Source organism: Pelophylax lessonae (genome assembly GCF_965119305.1).
Source record: "Pelophylax lessonae genome assembly, chromosome: 10".
Taxonomy (NCBI): Eukaryota; Metazoa; Chordata; class Amphibia; order Anura; family Ranidae; genus Pelophylax; species Pelophylax lessonae.
The window spans coordinates 228,069,500-228,078,953 of record NC_138777.1 but is presented as its reverse complement, the minus strand read 5'-3'; the positions used below and the strand labels follow the sequence as shown (position 1 = coordinate 228,078,953).

Genomic DNA, 9,454 nt, shown 5'->3' with positions numbered 1-9,454 from the left:
ACCTCACGCTGAGGCGCCCCTCATAAATAAAAGGCGGGAAGAGGAGCGGCATAGAGCGCAGGTTTTACCACACCTGAGGCACCTCCCCCTTCACCAAAAAAAGGGCGGGAAGAGGCGCGCCGCGGAGGGCGGGGCCAGCACGCTAGCTACAGAGCCTGGTGACGCGACAATAACAGTGAAGGCTCCTCCTCCTCTTCGGGAAAAAAAACACTCCCCCCTCTGCTCTTGTTTAGCCAGGCGCCTGCGTGCGCGCCCTCGCGTCTTTGACTGACAACCGGCGACGCAAAGGGGCCGCCCCGTGCACGCGCCCGCAAGCCCTTCCGCAGTGTCTCCTTCTGTGAGGGGGGATCCGTCGGCGCGCGCGCTCTGGTAGCCCCGGTAACGGCGGAAGAAGGAGGAGGTGGAGGTGGCGGCGAAGAAGAGGAAGAAGGGGAGCCGGGCTTTCACCTGACAGGAGGGGCGGCCGAGCAGAGGTGAGTGAGGCCGGGTGTTGTGAGGTAAACATGAGGTAACCTCCCCCCTCCCCCACACAACAGTCCCCCCCCCCCCGGTGTACCGGGTGTCCTCATCTCCCCCCCCCCCCCATAATCCGTCCTGTCCTCCCCCCACCCCGGCCCTAATCTCTCCTCAGTGGAGGCTCTTTGTGTCTGGCCTCCTTTGTCCTCTCCTGGCCTCCTCTGTATCTCCTCTCACCAATCTTCTATTCCTCCATCTATACAAACTGGGGCACGCTGTGCCTGGCGACCAATCAGCTTCCACCTTTCATTTACACAGCTCAGCTAAACACACTGAAGGTGGAAGCTGATTGGTCGCTGTTATCAAAACTGGGGCAAGCTGTGCCTGACGACCAATCGGCTTCAATTTTCAGTCTGTTCAGCTGTGCTGTGGAAATGAAAGGTAGAAGCTGATTGGTCGCCATGCACAGATTGACCCAGTTTGGAGAACAGCGCCCAATCAGCTTCCATCTTCAGTCTGTTTAGCAATAAAGGCTGGAAGCTGATTGGTCGCTGTTATCAAAACTGGGGCACGCTGTGCCTGGCGACCAATCAGCTTCTACCTTTCATTTCCACAGCTTAACAGACTGAAAATGGAAGCTGATTGGGGCAAGCTGTGCTTAGCGACCAGTTTTGATAATAGTGACCAATCAGCTTCCATCTTCAGTCTGTTTAGCAATGAAAGCAGGAAGCTGATTGGTCGCTATTAGCATAACTGGGGCAAGCTGTGCTTGGCAACCAATCAGCTGCCGTCTTCAGACTTTTCAGCTGAGCTGTGTAAATAAAAGGTGGAAGCTGATTGGTCGCCATTCACAGCTTGACCCACTTTGGATAACTCTGACCAATCAGCTTCCATCTGTTCAGCTAAATCTTTGGAAATGAAAGGTAGAAGCCGATTTGGTCGCCATGCACAGATTGACCCAGTTTGGAGAACAGCGACCAATCAGCTTCCATCTTCAGTCTGTTTAGCAATGAAAGCTGATTGGTTGCTGTTATCAAAACTGGGGCAAGCTGTGCCTGGTGACCAATCAGCTTCCATTGCTAAACAGACTGAAGATAGAAGCTGATTGGGCGCTGTTATCAAAACTGGTCGCCAAGCACAGCTTGCCCCAATCGGCTTCCATTTTCTTTCTGTTAAGCTTTGGAAATGAAAGGTGGAAGCCGATTGGTCGCCATGCACAGCTTGACCCAGTTTGGAGAACAGCGCCCAATCAGCTTCCATCTTCAGTCTGCTTAGCAATGGAAGCCGATTGGTTGCGGTTATCAAAACTGGGGCAAGCTGTGCTTGGCGACCAATCAGCTTCCAGCTTTCATTGCTAAACAGACTGAAGATGGAAGCTGATTGGGCGCTGTTCTCCAAACTGGAGCAAGCCGTGCCCGGCAACCAATCGGCTTCTACCTTTTCATTTCCACAGATTTAGCTGAACAGATGGAAGCTGATTGGTCAGTTATCCAAACTGGGTCAAGTTGTGCATGGCAACCAATCCGCTTCAACCTTTCTTTTCCACAGCACAGCTGAACAGACTGGAGATGGAAGCTGAATGTTCACCAAGCACAGCTTGCCCCAGTTTTGTTAACAGCGACCAATCAGCTTCCTGCTTTCATTGGTTAACAGACTGAAGATAGGAGCTGATTTGTTGTCAGGCATGGCTTGCCACAGTTTAACAGCAGCCAATCAGCTTTCATCTTCAGTCTGTTCAGCTGAAGCTTTGGAAATAGACTGAAGATGGAAGCTGATTGGTGTTCAGGCACAGCTTGCCCCGGTTTAGATAACAGCAACCAATCAGCTTCCATCTTCAGGGCCATAGAAACTCAGTCCGGATGTCTCCCAGATGCTTTTCTGCATGCAAGTTTTTAGCATGTTTTTGATGCTTTTTAGATGCAGTCCAGAGCATTTTTCCTCCTCTTTTTCTTAACCTTCAGTGCCGGTTTACACACATGCGATGCCGGAACCCTGCGATTCCACTGCGGCTTCCCGCATCGCATCCAGTTCACACTGCCATATGTGAATCGCTGGGGGATGTCAATACAAAGTTAACGACACCCCCAGATCAGTTTGCATATCGCAGTGCAAACTGTCAGTTCAGACATAAATCGGATCGCATAGCTGTGAACACCCATGTGACCGGATTCTGGTGCGGACCCAAAAAAGGGTCCTGTGCGAGTTGTGTCCGAATGCGATGCAAATTTAGCAATACAATCTGTATGGCTGAATTCACAAGGCACAGACATCGCATCTTGCACATCACATGCGATGTCTGACATCACGTATTTGTGAACCGGCACGGAGGACCAGTTCACACCACATGCAATCCAGTACGGTTTTTTTTTCTGCATCAAAAAGGCATGGAAAGTAGGTTATGTGGTTTCCAATGGCCTGGCGACCAATCAGCTTCTATCTTCAGTCTGTTTAGCTAAGCTCTGGAAATTAAAGGTGGAATCCGATTGGTCGCCAGGCACAGCCTGCCCCAGTTTAGATAACCGCAAACCAATCAGCTTTCATCCTCAGTTTGTTTCCAAAGCTTCACCTGAACAGACTGAGAATGGAAGCAGATTGGTCACTGTTATCCAAACTGGGGCAATGTGTGCCTGGCAGCCAATCAGCTTCCAGCTTTCATTTTCAAAGCTTCAGCTGAACAGACTGAAGAAGGAAGCTGATTAGTCGCCAGGCACAGCTTGCCCCAGTTTGGGTACCAGTGACCAATCAACTTTTATTTTCAGTCTGTTCAGCTGAGCTCTGGAAATGGAAGGTGGAAGCCGATTGGTGCACAGATGCTCAAGTTCTCATACCTTTCCTGCATTATTTTATTTTTTATTGTCCAAATTGGATTTCTTGAATTGTCTGATGTGTAGGATCGATTGGTGTAGATCAATGATCCTCAAACTACGGCCCGCCAGATGTTGCGGAACTACACATCCCAAGAGGCTTTGTAAAACTCTGACATTCACAGACATGACTAGGCATGATGGGAATTGTAGTTCCCGAACAACTGGAGGGCTATAGTTTGAAGACCCCTGGTGTATCATAACTGTACTGTCTCCCTTTCCACCAATCAGCCATAACATTAGACCGCCCGCCCGGGCATAGACTCCACCTCCTGAAGGTAGCTGTGGTACCGAGCTGTCAGTAGCAGATCCTTAAGGCTCTCGGTTCACACTGATGCGGTATTAGGTTCAAAACCAACAATGTCATAGATTGCAGCTTACCAATCACTATATGTGGTGGCTGCATTGTTTCCCCCCCCCCCCTCTTTTTTACTTTATCTGGCTAGTAACATGCCTCCTGTATTGGAGCATCAACTTCAGGGATAACATGTTCACTTGCTGCCTAAAATATCCCACTCACTTTCAGATGTCATTGTAACAAGATAATCAATGTTCTCTTTACCTGTCATTGGTCATAATGTTATGGCTGATTGGTGTGCATTGTGCAGCACTGTGGCAAATGTCAACACTATATAAATCCTGTTTAATAATTCTGATGAGATGCTGATTCACGAATCCTTCACCTGTGTGTGTTTGGACATTGGAAGGCTTTTCTTTTATCGGGGAAATAATCAGGTCTGCCATGCAGCTTTTCTAAAAATGAGTGTAATAGTTGGTAAAAAATAAAATTGGCTGACAAAAGTGCCAAAAATTGATCTCTAAAGCGGCCCGTGGGTGGAGAATATTGACAGATCTCCACAGTCAGAGCTGATATGTCATTGTTTACAATCCTGGCGCTTTCATGAAATCCTCCTCTCCGAGCGTGTGAAATACCGGAGAGAGACGTCTGATGGGAAGGCAGAATGACGTTCCCTTCCCTGATTCCAGCTCTGTTTTTACAATAAATAATAAATATTACAGTTCCGTGGTTTGTTACCACAATAAACATTCTAATTATCAGTAATCTGGTTTGTTGGGATTTTATCACAATTGGAAGCTGGGGGAGTTGTGTCAGGTGTAAGATAGAGAGATATATATATATATATATATATATATATATATATATATATATTTTTTTTTTTTTTTTTCCAAGGTGGACTGACTCATCGGTTCATTGATACCATAGAACTATTGTACTGTCATTCTTGTTCATCTGGAGGAGCCCTTTGAGTGCCTACAATACCTGTCGCTGCATTATTCATTTTGTGTGGAGCACTGAGGCATTTATCTAGGATAGAGTGCTGATACCGCTCTCCTTTGCCTCTGTGTGTATCTATTAAGGCTCGTACACACTTGATGAAAATCAGACGAAATATCCTCAGATTTTTCTCTCAGCGGTCATAATTGTTTTTTTTTTTTTTTAAATCTTTTTATTGATATAAAAACAAAAACTGGTGCAACAGACTCGCTGTGTCATAACCGTTTTTAAGCCTCGTACACACGCACCGATTGTTGGCCGACCGATCGGCCGTCTTTTGTCCAGTGTTGTTGTGTTGGTTGAAATGTGGTCTAGACTGCACACAAATTTTTTCGGCCAAGAAAAACCAACTACAGAGGTGATGTCATGTGATGGTTTACTTTCCGTGTGTTTTTTCTTCTCTGAGCATGCCCAGTCTTGCTCATCTGATTTTTGTCTGCCGAAATCTGTACTGACTGATGGAAAATCGGCCGTTCTGTTGACGGCCAACAAAAATTTTATAGCCTGCACACCAGATTTTGTTCGGCCGAAAAGTCGGAGTCGGTTGTCGGAAGCATCATACTAACAAGCCGACAATCGGACGTTGGCCTGAAAATTCACGGCCAACAATCAGTGCGTGTGTACGAGGCTTAAGTTGACAGTGCATAAATGTTCACTAAATTTCTCGTCCGATTTTTATTTATTTTTTTGGAACGTTTGTACCTAGACTTCTGGGTCGTCAGCCACGTCAGATCATGTGCGGTCTTTCGTATCCGATTTTTCATGGACGTACTGCATACACATTACACGAAAATTGGTCGTGCTGGGGACAGACGATAAAACTTTTGGTGTTTGTCCCTCCGTTTTTTTTTTTTTTCGTTGAAAATGTCGGCATCGGCTGCTGAAAGTTGTGTACACACTAGCCGAAAATCGTACGATTTTACCTCGGACGGGAATTTTCGGCAGATTTTCTACTAGTGTGTACCCCATTTTAAACCTGACAGATTTTATCTTTTAACCACTTCCATACTGGGCCTATTCTGGCACTCCTCTCCTACATGTAAAAAGAAAATCATCCTTTTATTGCTAGAAAATTGCTCAGGCCACCCCAAACTTTATATATGTTTTTTTTTTTTTAAAGCAGATAATAAAATGGTGGTCGTTGCAAATTTTTATGTCACACGGATTTTGAGCAGCAATTTTTCAAATACGCTTTTTTTTTTTTGAAAAAAAAAAAGTTTCATGAATTAAAACAAAACACTAAAGTTAGCCCAATTTTTTTGTGGAATGTAGAAGATGTTACACCGAGTACATAGATGCCTAACATGTCACGCTTTAAAATTGCCCACATTTGTGGAATGGCGCCAAACTTCGGCACTTAAAATTCTGCATAGGCGACGCTTTAAAATTTTTTCTACAAGTTACCAGTTTAGAGTTAAAGCGGTTGTAAACCCAAAGTTCAAAAAAAAAAAAAAACCTGCAAGACAAAGGCATAATGAGCTAGTATGCATCGCATACTAGCTCATTATGTATTACTTACCTTAGAACGAAGCCCCGACACGGACCCCCGGACATCGCTGCGGGCGCTGCCATGATCCCTCGCCGTCTCTTCCGGGTTCGGCGGTGATTGGCTGGAAGAGACGGCTCCGGCGCGATGATTGGCCGGAGCCGCGATGACGTCACTCCCGCGCATGCGCGCGGGAGTGATTTTCCGGCAAGCTCCCGGCAAATAGATTGAAGGTCCCCCCCCGGACCTTCAGAGCGCATGCGCCGCTCGCGCTGTAAATATCTCCTAAACCATGCCGGTTTAGGAGATATTATTTGTACCTACAGGTAAGCCTTATTATAGGCTTACCTGTAGGTAAAAGTGTAAAAAAGCGGGATACTACCGCTTTAAGCTGGATAAACACTATACAACTTTTGTTGTTAGATTTCCTTTTAGATTTAACTTCAACTATGTAGTGAAAGGGCCGGCCTGATTGCATTCAAATTAAAAGTGTTTAGATTTGACCTCATATTATATGGTTTTGATAAATCTAAAGGAAAAAAATCTAAAGACAATTGTATAGTGTGTATGGCCCATTAGAGGAGGTCTTGGGCTAGAATTGTTGCTTCCACTCTAAGGTTCGCTGTGATACCTCATGCGTGGTTTGGACGCAGTTTACATATGAGGGCGTGACGTACGTATGCGTTCGCTCCTGCGTGTGGGGATAGGGGCACTCTCAATTTTTTTTTTACTACACATTCCTTTTTTTTTTTATTTTATTGTTTTTGATCACTTTTATTCCTATTACAAGGAATGTAAGCATCCCTTGTAATAGGAATTGGGCATGACAGGTCCTCTTTATGGAGCGATCTAAAAGACCCCAAAATCTCTCCTCTAGGCTGCAGAGACTGAGATGAAAAAAAAAAAAAAAAAAACCACTATCAGACTTTCCAGCCAAGTACACGGCAGTGTTTACGTCTGTCGGGGCCAACGAGACGTCATAAAGTCGCACTCATGCCTCCAAAGATCATATAGACTCCAGGGGACCATCTGGTCCTCTGTATTCTCTATGGTAAACTTCCGCTGCTGGCGGATTCCTTCTCCAGTTTTTCGATAGCACAGGGAAGCGGGTACATCCCCTCCCACCGCCTGTAAAAACGATCAAGCGACTGAACAGCCACGCTATGATTGTTCCTATGGTGCAGGGAATCGCCGGCAGAAAAGAATGTCTGCAGCAGCACCCATCATTCAGAGTTCTCCACTTAAAGTCCAGGACGTCATATTGGGCTGGAAGTGGTAGGACATTTTTATATTTATGTAATATATTTGTAATCAGTTTACTGTTTGTTTTTTCTCATTCATGCCACTTTTTTTTTTTTTTTTTTTAAAGGGCTTTGTTACACTTGCTGTCGGGGGATTGGTAAAAACACAGGGTTGAGACGTGTTTTCTCTGCTCTCCCTTTAAAGTGTTTCTTCAGTCTATTTTTACACTTCATTCGAATAGCATTCTCTCCCCCTCTTTAAATACCAATGGATGGGGAAAAAAAAAAATTTCTATCTCCAAATACCTTTAATTGTTCCTCTTCACTTTCTGCTTCCCCCTTGTAGGCGAATGATGTCAATACTGTGCTCCTATTGACTCCTGGGATATTTTCGTCAGTAATCACCGGAGTCTTTAGGCTTTTTGTTTTTGTGAGGGTGAAGGGAAGCTGGAGGAGGCAAAGATGGGCGTAGACAGACAAATTACATACGGAGGCAACATGCAATGCGCAAGCGCGGACTCTGATGTGTACTGCGCATGCGCAAACTCGTTGTACACCGCAGAGAATTCCCCGGAAATCTGAGGGCGCTGGCTTCAGCTGCCCTCTGTTAAAATGGCAGCCATGACATTTATTGTTTGTGTGTTTAGAAACGACTTTTTATACCTAATGGGAGATTTATAAACATAAAGTGGATAAATCACATTTTCAAGGTTTTTACATGCTGCATGTATTTTTTTTTTTTTTCTACAACTTTTAGGCCTCATGCACACAGGGCGTTTTTACAGCTGCTTTTAGGAGCGTCAGACTTTTTTTTTGCAGCCTAAAAATGCCCATTCATGTTATTTGATGGCCTCATGCACACACAGGCTTTTAGGAGCTGTAAGTGGCATAGGGCTTTTCAAGTTGTAAAAAAAAAAAAACAGGGTCAGTGCGTTCTGGAGCAGCAGCGTTAGGCTGTAAAAACACCTGACGCTCCTAAACGCTGTATACAGCGTTAAGCCGCCTCAAGCATTTTTAAGCTGTAGTAGTTGGATTTGAGTGGAAAATAGAAGAGGGCAGAGAAAGGCTGCTAAACGCCAATGCAAAACGCTTCTAAAAGCGCGTTTTTTTTTCCTGACGTCAGAACTGGCTTTGCAGCTCGTTTTTTCATACGCCTTGTGTGCATGAGGCCTTAAAGTCTGACTAAAGTTCCGCTTTAAGCTGAAAAGGAAACGCATCACAGCACAAAACATCATGGCACAACAAAAATGATTCCTTGTTGCATTCGGTGGGCAGTGTCGGCTACCAAATGCGACCTATTTAAGTGAATGGGGGGGGGGGGGGGGGAGGGGCGGCACTACAGCAGTATGCAATGCAAGTGGTCGGGATGCAGTATTTTAGGGTTTAAAGTGGATGTAAAGGATGTTGATTTTATTACCTTCTATGCATGAAAGTTAAAAAAAAAAAAAAAAAACCTGTGTGCAGCAGCCCCCTCCCAGTACTTACCTGACCCCCTTCTTGATCCAGCTATGTGCACAAAAGCAGTGGCTCTCCCAGGTCTCTTCATCCTCTTTGGCTGAGACACACCAGCTGGTGCTATTGGCTCCCACTGCTGTCAATTACAGGTAGTGGGAAAGGGGGCTGGGCTGAACTGCACGCTGTGTCTTATGGATACACAGAGCTCGGGAGCAAGCGCACACGAGTGTCTCCATAGCAGCAGCTTGCTATGGGGGTATTCAGCAAGGGGGAGGGGTCAGGAGTGCTGGCAGGTGACTCAAGAAGAGGAGGGTCAGGACTGCTCTGTGCAAAACTATTACACATAGCAAGTAAGTATAACTCGTTTATTTTTTTTATAAAAAGGGGCCTTTTTCCTATCATTTTAAAACAGAGGGTGAGGAGGTGACATGATGCCTTCATCAGGGTGACAGTAGTGTAAAAAGAACAAATCCTAACTCTCCAATCACACCTTTGGTGGTGTGGTGGCACTTCCGCATTTTTGTAGGTTTAGGTGCACGCATGTTTAGGGCAGCCCCTTTATTTCAATAGGCGGTCCTACAAGCAGCAATAGTAGCATAGACCATAAATACAGAGAGTGCAGAACACTCCATAGAGCAGTGGTCCTCAGGGCCCA

At 45.5% G+C, this 9,454-nt stretch overlaps 1 protein-coding gene across 2 annotated transcripts in view; it reads left to right on the top strand.

Annotated features, from left to right (window-relative positions):
• Positions 1 to 254: 254 nt before the first annotated feature.
• SIAH1 (siah E3 ubiquitin protein ligase 1) overlaps positions 255 to 9,454 on the top strand; it is a 57,517-nt gene continuing 48,317 nt past the window's right edge. For both annotated transcript variants that reach the window (XM_082270856.1, XM_082270855.1), the window contains exon 1: positions 255 to 473. The gene's annotated coding sequence lies outside the window, so the exon portion shown is untranslated. The remainder of the gene's footprint in view (positions 474 to 9,454) is intronic.